The sequence below is a fragment of the Porites lutea genome, chromosome 5, assembly GCF_958299795.1.
Source record: "Porites lutea chromosome 5, jaPorLute2.1, whole genome shotgun sequence".
Classification (NCBI taxonomy): domain Eukaryota; kingdom Metazoa; phylum Cnidaria; class Anthozoa; order Scleractinia; family Poritidae; genus Porites; species Porites lutea.
Window position 1 is genome coordinate 44,685,270 of NC_133205.1, and position 7,260 is coordinate 44,692,529.

Consider the following 7,260-nt stretch of genomic DNA (forward strand, 5'->3'; position numbering starts at 1 on the left):
TTATTTGATTTTAACCTTTGGCCGGTACAGAAAGATTGTAGTCTTGTAAACTACTTTGAAGGACGGGGAGTTCCTGAAGCAAACGACGACGACGAAGGAAACGAGAACGACAAGAAATCGATAGGATAATATGAACAAAACAACAACTTAGCACGTGCATTACACTTTTTTGTATATTTCGTCGCGGCCGTTGCACGACCACGACGTCGAGCTGAAATTTCACGTTTCACCTGAGAACATAATTACTTACAATTCAACTCCAGAAAAATTCATCAGAGCGATGAATTTTGAAACAGCACGAATTCACTTTTTAAGAGACGTTCTCGCCCCCCGGCGTCATCGTCGTGGTCATTGCTTAAGCTCTCTAATTTTATGATCTTAAGACTTTCCATTTTTTCTTGGTGACCTTTCTGAAATCAGCAGGTATTGCCATGCGACTTTGGCAAATTCAGGAAGGTTGACAAGACGTAGCCAAAATCATATGATACTTATATTAATATTTGATTTTAAGAAAAAAGCAATGAAGTCAACGTTTCTTGACCCTAACAAGTTCAAAAGGTACAGCCTATTCGTAGACGAAAAATTAAGCCAAAATCAACGAAACAAATAATATTATTTTAAAGGAATCAACTATTAAGCAGTGGTTTATCGTGCTTGCATTTACTTCTTAGGTTTTATTTTCATCTCACTACGTTTTAAGGAGTAATAATATCCCCTAAAGGTATACCAATTGACACCATCAGCAAAAGACGCGTGTGGTCCGAAAAGGTACCGACCATTAAGATTAGCCCCATGACAATCTCTGTACCACCAAGCACCCTTGAATTTTCTGGGACAATTTTCACCTGGATGATAGTCATTGTCGTCGTCCTTGGTGCTAAATTGCATACCACTGAAAAAAGAACAAAAGAGGTGTTGCTAAATCCTAGATCGATGACACTGAAACGGAGACTTAAATTAACTAAAATCGATGAATCGGAATCGGAAAAATCAATCGTGTGTTTCATGGTAAAGTACACCAAGATATAGGATTAAAATGTTGGCAGTAGACAGCAAATAACAAAAAACAAAAAAAAAAGCACGCGATTATAAAGGTGGAGGCTCTTGTTTAAAAGAGAAAAATTCACGGCTAACAAGCTTTTCGAAAGCTTTGAGTGCAGCGTTAAAATGACCGGGTACTTTCAGGGACTGATGTCTCAGGATCAATTCTCTACCTCTTATACAGATCTCCAGCTCGGTTAACAAGAGCTAAGTAAGGCATTTTTGGATATTAGAAAGTATTGCATGTATTCACCCATTTATTCATTTTTTTCTTTTGATATATGCAAAATTAAAAACTTGTAAGTCAACATGGAGTCCTGAATATTTAATGAATTTTTCTAGTTTATATACCGTAAAATTCCGAAAATAAGCCCCTCCATGTATAAGCCCCTCCAAATATAAGCCCCCCAAACCGGTAACGCAAAAAACCCTCCGTTAAATCGCTCCTCCAAATTTAAGCCCCCCGGGGGCTTGTACTTGGAAAATTGCCCTCAAATACAAAGTATAACAAAGCAAAAACGATAAATTTACTTCCAACAATACGGCTAGCCCAATCGATTTCGAAACGCAAATTTCCCTCCGTGGATAAGCCCCTCCGAATATAAGCCCCTCAAAAAGGGCCTTTGAAAACTATAAGCCCCGGGGCTTATTTTCGGAATTTTACGGTACCTGTTAAAAATAAGGAATTAATTTGTTGGCCATCAGCGGGGGGGGGGGGGGGGGGGGGGGGGAATGAAGTTTGTCTTGTCAACATTTATCGTTACATCTCTTACTTTGCATCATGGTTTATTTTCATGGAGTCCCCTGCCGTGCCATTGTATCCTCCAATCAGAAGCCGATATTTATCTTCCTCGTCAGCCACCTTGAATGTAGTGTACTCAGCGTATGTGATATTACCGTCAAAATCTTCCAATTCAACTCGCAGCTCCACCTCTTCTGCGGCGGTCAAACGGTGAAGATTGTCGTTTCCAAGCCAGAACTCACCACTCAGATTACCAAACCCAGTTTTGTAGGCTGTCCATTCGCGATAAAAGTCAACAGATCCATCCATACGTCTTTGAAACAATGTCCAGCCTCCACCCTCCGTCCTCATATCACACAAAACTTTTATTGGCTTGCCGCCATCTGGAGTGATGGTATATACACCACTGGAAGTGACACCCTTTTTACGAAGTTGTGAGCAGCTATTTGTTGGTTCTATAAGAAACAGTGTGCATGAATTAAAAGTTGATCAGAAAGAGTCGGAAAGAGTTTGCTTACCCTATCATTTTTTCTAATCTAAATTACTTGGCAAACGTTTTTATTATAACGCATATTTTTTTGTTATAGTACACTTTCTTCTCTATAATGCAGGAAATCAAATGAAGTGATATCCTCTTAGCTTTGGTTGGACTCATGAAAAGGTAAGAGACCTTTACAAGATTTATATGCGGATGCCTCCTGCCTAATTCTACGCCAACAATGTTTTATTTCAAAGTAGTACTGAGTGTCACTACTTACTGCACGGTATTCCTGTGTATCCATCGTCACACTTGCATTTAGAGGAGCCACCGTTGTAGTCGGGGATACAGATTCCACTGTCACCGCAAAGAGAGCTGTCAGACTCACACATGCTCTGTTTTCGTACAAATGCAAAGTTACACGTTTAAGCTTTCAACGAAGTAAATCTGTCACTCTCAGATGAGCCAAATGCAATGCAAATCAGCGAGACGAACAATAGATTTTTCTCATAAGCATTAAATTCGACACATGATTGTGCAATTCGACGTTTGAACCGACGACTCGCTCACCGTTTTTTCGAGTAGCCGTGGATTATTCTTTTAATGCTCCAATCAAGACAGATTATTCACAGTTAAATTAAGTTACGATTGCAGTGTAGGTGTTGGTTTCGTTTTAAAAGTTACGGTATACCGCCCCCCGTTCAATCCTGCGTTACAACAAATCAGGCTGTTGCAGGTTGTGTGGATACTGACTTCTGATTGGATGAAATTACACGGGAGTCACGCAATACTCGGGAGTTACGTCTCTTGTTGCAAAACAAGTTTACCTTAGGTCGGTAAAACGAGCAACATGGACAGATTTTGTTGCAATAAGTAGAACTACTCTCTACTTTCTGCAACAGCTTTCCGAAACCTGCAACAACCTACTGTGTTGCAACTTAAAGCTAGTAAGTAAGACATTTCACCTCCGCTAACATAAGGCTAGTAAGTAGGACATTTCACATCCGTTAACATGAAAACAGGACGGATGTACTTAGGACGGACGTACGTGGAGAGGAGTGGCCAGAGTAGAGACTTAATTTACAGGAGGGTAACACTTGACAGTTATCGCTTCTCTTGAGAAGTGGCGATGTCCATCCAAATCCTGGTCCACCGAGCGGAATTGTCAGTTTTGTACCAACGGAACTACGATCTAATTGTACTAACTGAAACGCATTTGGACCATTCGATTCTTGACTCCGAGATTTTTCCCTCTCACTACACTGTTTTTAGAAAAGATCGTAAGATTAATGGCCGCCATGGCGGTGGTGTACTCATTTCGGTACGTGATTACATTACTGTTTCTCTTCGTTCGACTCATCCGTGCGACTCTGAAATGCTTTTTATTGATGTACTCTTATCTTACTACCGACCGATAACTATCGGCGTGTTTTATCGACCCCCGGGAAGTGATATTAAGCCTTTGGAAGACCTTCAGACCTTTTTTCAAGGAGTTGATTCAACCGCGGATTTAATTCTGGTTGGAGATTTTAACTTGCCGGAGATCGAGTGGTCATGTAATAGAGCTTTACAACAATCTCACAATCACGCCCTTTTAATTGATGTAATTCAGGACAATTTCTTCACACAGCTGGTCAGTGAGCCTACAAGGAACCAAAATATTCTAGACTTGTTAATCACAACCTCGCCAGATATCATTGATCGTCTTGTTGTTGGCGATTGCTTCTCCGACCATAACTCTCTTAGTTTTGAGATCTTAAGATCACCCTACATCCAGCGTAAATCTCGGAAATGTTTCTATTCATATGGCAAAACTGACTGGGCACACCTAAAGATGTTATTGGCTTGCATTCCTTGGAACTGTGCTTTTTTCGATGATGACATTGAATACGACTGGTCTTGCTGGAAAGATCTTTTATTTACGGCTATGGATGAATGCATACCCGTGCGTCGGGGCGAGAAAAAATGTAATGCACCTTGGATAACAAAGGATCTCATTAGGTTGTGCAGAAAAAAGAAATTGTTGTACAACAAAGCGCGAAAAAGCAGCAATCCAGCCCTTTGGGAGAAGTACAGAAAACTGAACAATGTCGTGAAAAGAGAATGTAACTTAGCTCGATGGACGTATATCAACAATATGGCCTCTGATATTGCAGTTTCTGGTAATTCCAAGCCTTTCTGGAATTATATTAAGAGCAAACGTAACGGTACGAATACTCTGGTATCTTTAAAGGTTGGTGACAAAGAACTGATTGACGATGAGAGTATTGCAGTAGTTTTAATTCCTATTTTTCATCTGTTTTTACTTCTGAGGACTTCACCAACTTGCCTTCTTTAGAGCCTTTAGTTTGTGAGAAACTTAATTATATTTCCTGTACTGTTGAGGAAATTTTAAAGCATCTTAAGTCTCTTAAAACGAACAAGTCCCCGGGTCCAGATAGAATTTCACCAGTAATTTTAAAATCATGTGCGTTCGAATTGGCGCCCTCGATCTCACTTCTGGTTAACAAATCTTTCCTGCTGGGCCATTTGCCCGAAGATTGGAGATCAGCTGACATTGTCCCACTTCATAAGAAAGGTTCTAAACACTTGAGGGAGAATTATCGTCCAATTTCGCTTACATCCATGATATGCAAAATCAGCGAAAAAATTGTACGCGATAGGTTAACGTCATTTTGGCAAGACCAAAACGTGATAAACAAAAACCAATTTGGTTTTTTGCAGGGTAGGTCTACTGTGACCCAATTACTCTCTACTTTTCATGACTTCTCCAGATCTAGGAATTCATCTGTAGCAACAGATGTTGTATTTCTTGATTTCGCAAAGGCTTTTGATAGTGTTCCTCATGAGCGTCTACTCATAAAGTTATATAGCCTCGGTATTGATAGCAAACTTCTTAACTGGTTGAGGCATTTCCTGACGTGTAGAAAGCAACGAGTTGTTGTAAGAGGGACTTTTTCTGATTGGGCACCTGCGATATCTGTTAGATTTTCCATCCATGTCACTCATTGTTCCATAGTTGTAGGACAGGCAATGAACATCTTTCACACAAGCTAACTGGCAAAACATCTCAGATTCTACTGAAATATTTTGAAATACGTTTCCAAGAAGTATTTTCCCTTTAACTGCTTTAGCAAAGTTCACGGCTTCCAAGTCAAGTTCTTTAATGCGATCTTCGGCGCTCATGACTAAGCGGCAGTAAAACCAGAATACGCAGAAAAATGTCTGCCAGTGAGACATGGCGTGAGATAAATGACCTAAAAAGAAAGGAAGAAATAAAATAGAGCAAGGAACTTACACTGATTTTCAATTCATCCAAATCTTAAAAAAAGAAAATTGAATTCATTTCCTAAACTAAGTAAAAATTATCAAAGAGAACTTACTCACCAGCCTCTTTATCAGTAAAATTAAACTTAAAAACGTTTTTCAACGTTTCGATGTATCACACATCATTATCAAGAGTGAGAAATGTTAAATTTCAAAGTCGTTTAAAGAGCTGAAGTTTGTTTCTGCACTTCCTTTGAGGACCGAGAAATTGTCCGCGAGGGCTAGATTCCTTCATGTGGACAAATTCGAATGCCTTACTTACGAGTGCTATTTATTCAAGAACGCAAACCATCAATGGATGTGCAATCGGATTCGATTAACGCTAAGCTTTTCTATTAAGAAATCTACTTAACAATGAAGCATCCACGAATACAATCTAATTTAATTTATTCAAACCTCAGCTCTTTAAACAGCTTTGAAACTTAACATTTTTCACTCTTGATAATGATGTTTGATATATCGAAACGTTGAATAACGTTTTAAGTTTAATTTGTATGGGTAATAGCATGATTTGTAATGGTAACAGGACTGAGTGGAGTCCAATTCGGTCTGTAATCATACGAGTGATTACCAAAATCGGACGACCGCGTAGCGGGAGTCCGATTTGTTTAATCACGAGTATGATTACAGACCGAATTGGACGACACGAAGTTCTGTTACCAGTTAATTATAACTTTAACAAAATTGTAAAATCTGATTGGCTATCAACTGCCCTGATTTCAGCCTTAATTGGACAGTTCAATAGGACAGTACGCGTCATGCCCAAGTAATTGGACAGTACGCGCCATCACGCGCGCGCCTAAATAGCTTTTTTTTTTCACTGCTAGCAAAACAAAATTTCGAATTTCTTGTGTTTTGATTTAAAAAACAGCCTATTATATTACAAATTTTGTTACCATCAATTTTGTTAATATCATGGGTGACGAATTATGTTAGCAATCTTGGATTTTTGACATGTTTATCTTGGATCGTATCGATCGAGAACTCCACTCTCTCAAATGTTTAGACCTTAAATTTGGCTCCTAAAGTTCAGAATTTCGCAGACTTTTTCGGCAAAATACCTGTTAGAATCCTTCTTGATGTTCTCATATGTGTTCAGGTATTCTAAAGCGTCTGTTTGTGCCCTGACATCTTCATTCACGGCATTTTAAAACTTCGTCGCCATCTTGACACTGAGACGTACGGAAGGGTTGCCATGGCAATTTTGTAATTTCACATGTGAAATTACAAATTAACGCTGAAATTTCGCGCCAAAATTAAGGAGTAATTCGTCACCTATGATATTACACATACAAATAGATCGTTTTCACCATCACGCAACAAAAAAATAAATTGGAAACCGTCCAGCGGAAGAAGCCGAGAAAATGACATGTTACAAAAGACTAATATATAAACAATTTGTCCAAGTCTCAGGTCTTTGTGGCCCACAGTTTCTGAGTTATTTGCCGAAACGTTTCACGCACCCTTGTAGAGCTTTGTATGGAGACGCCATATTGGTGTACCGTTTTGGTCCACCAATATGGCCGCCGGAAATCAACAAAACATCTGGAGTTCACTTTTTCTATAAAAGCTCTTTCTTTTCACTCGAGAACCAGCCTACGTGCGCATAAACATATCTTGTAATACTTGAAATGGTTATACTGCTGAAAATCAAGAGGAGAGACTTTTCTCA

General features: G+C 39.2%; 1 pseudogene; it reads right to left on the reverse strand.

Annotated features, from left to right (window-relative positions):
- Positions 1–660: 660 nt before the first annotated feature.
- On the reverse strand, positions 661–5,501 carry LOC140938440 (microfibril-associated glycoprotein 4-like; annotated as a pseudogene).
- Positions 5,502–7,260: the final 1,759 nt, after the last annotated feature.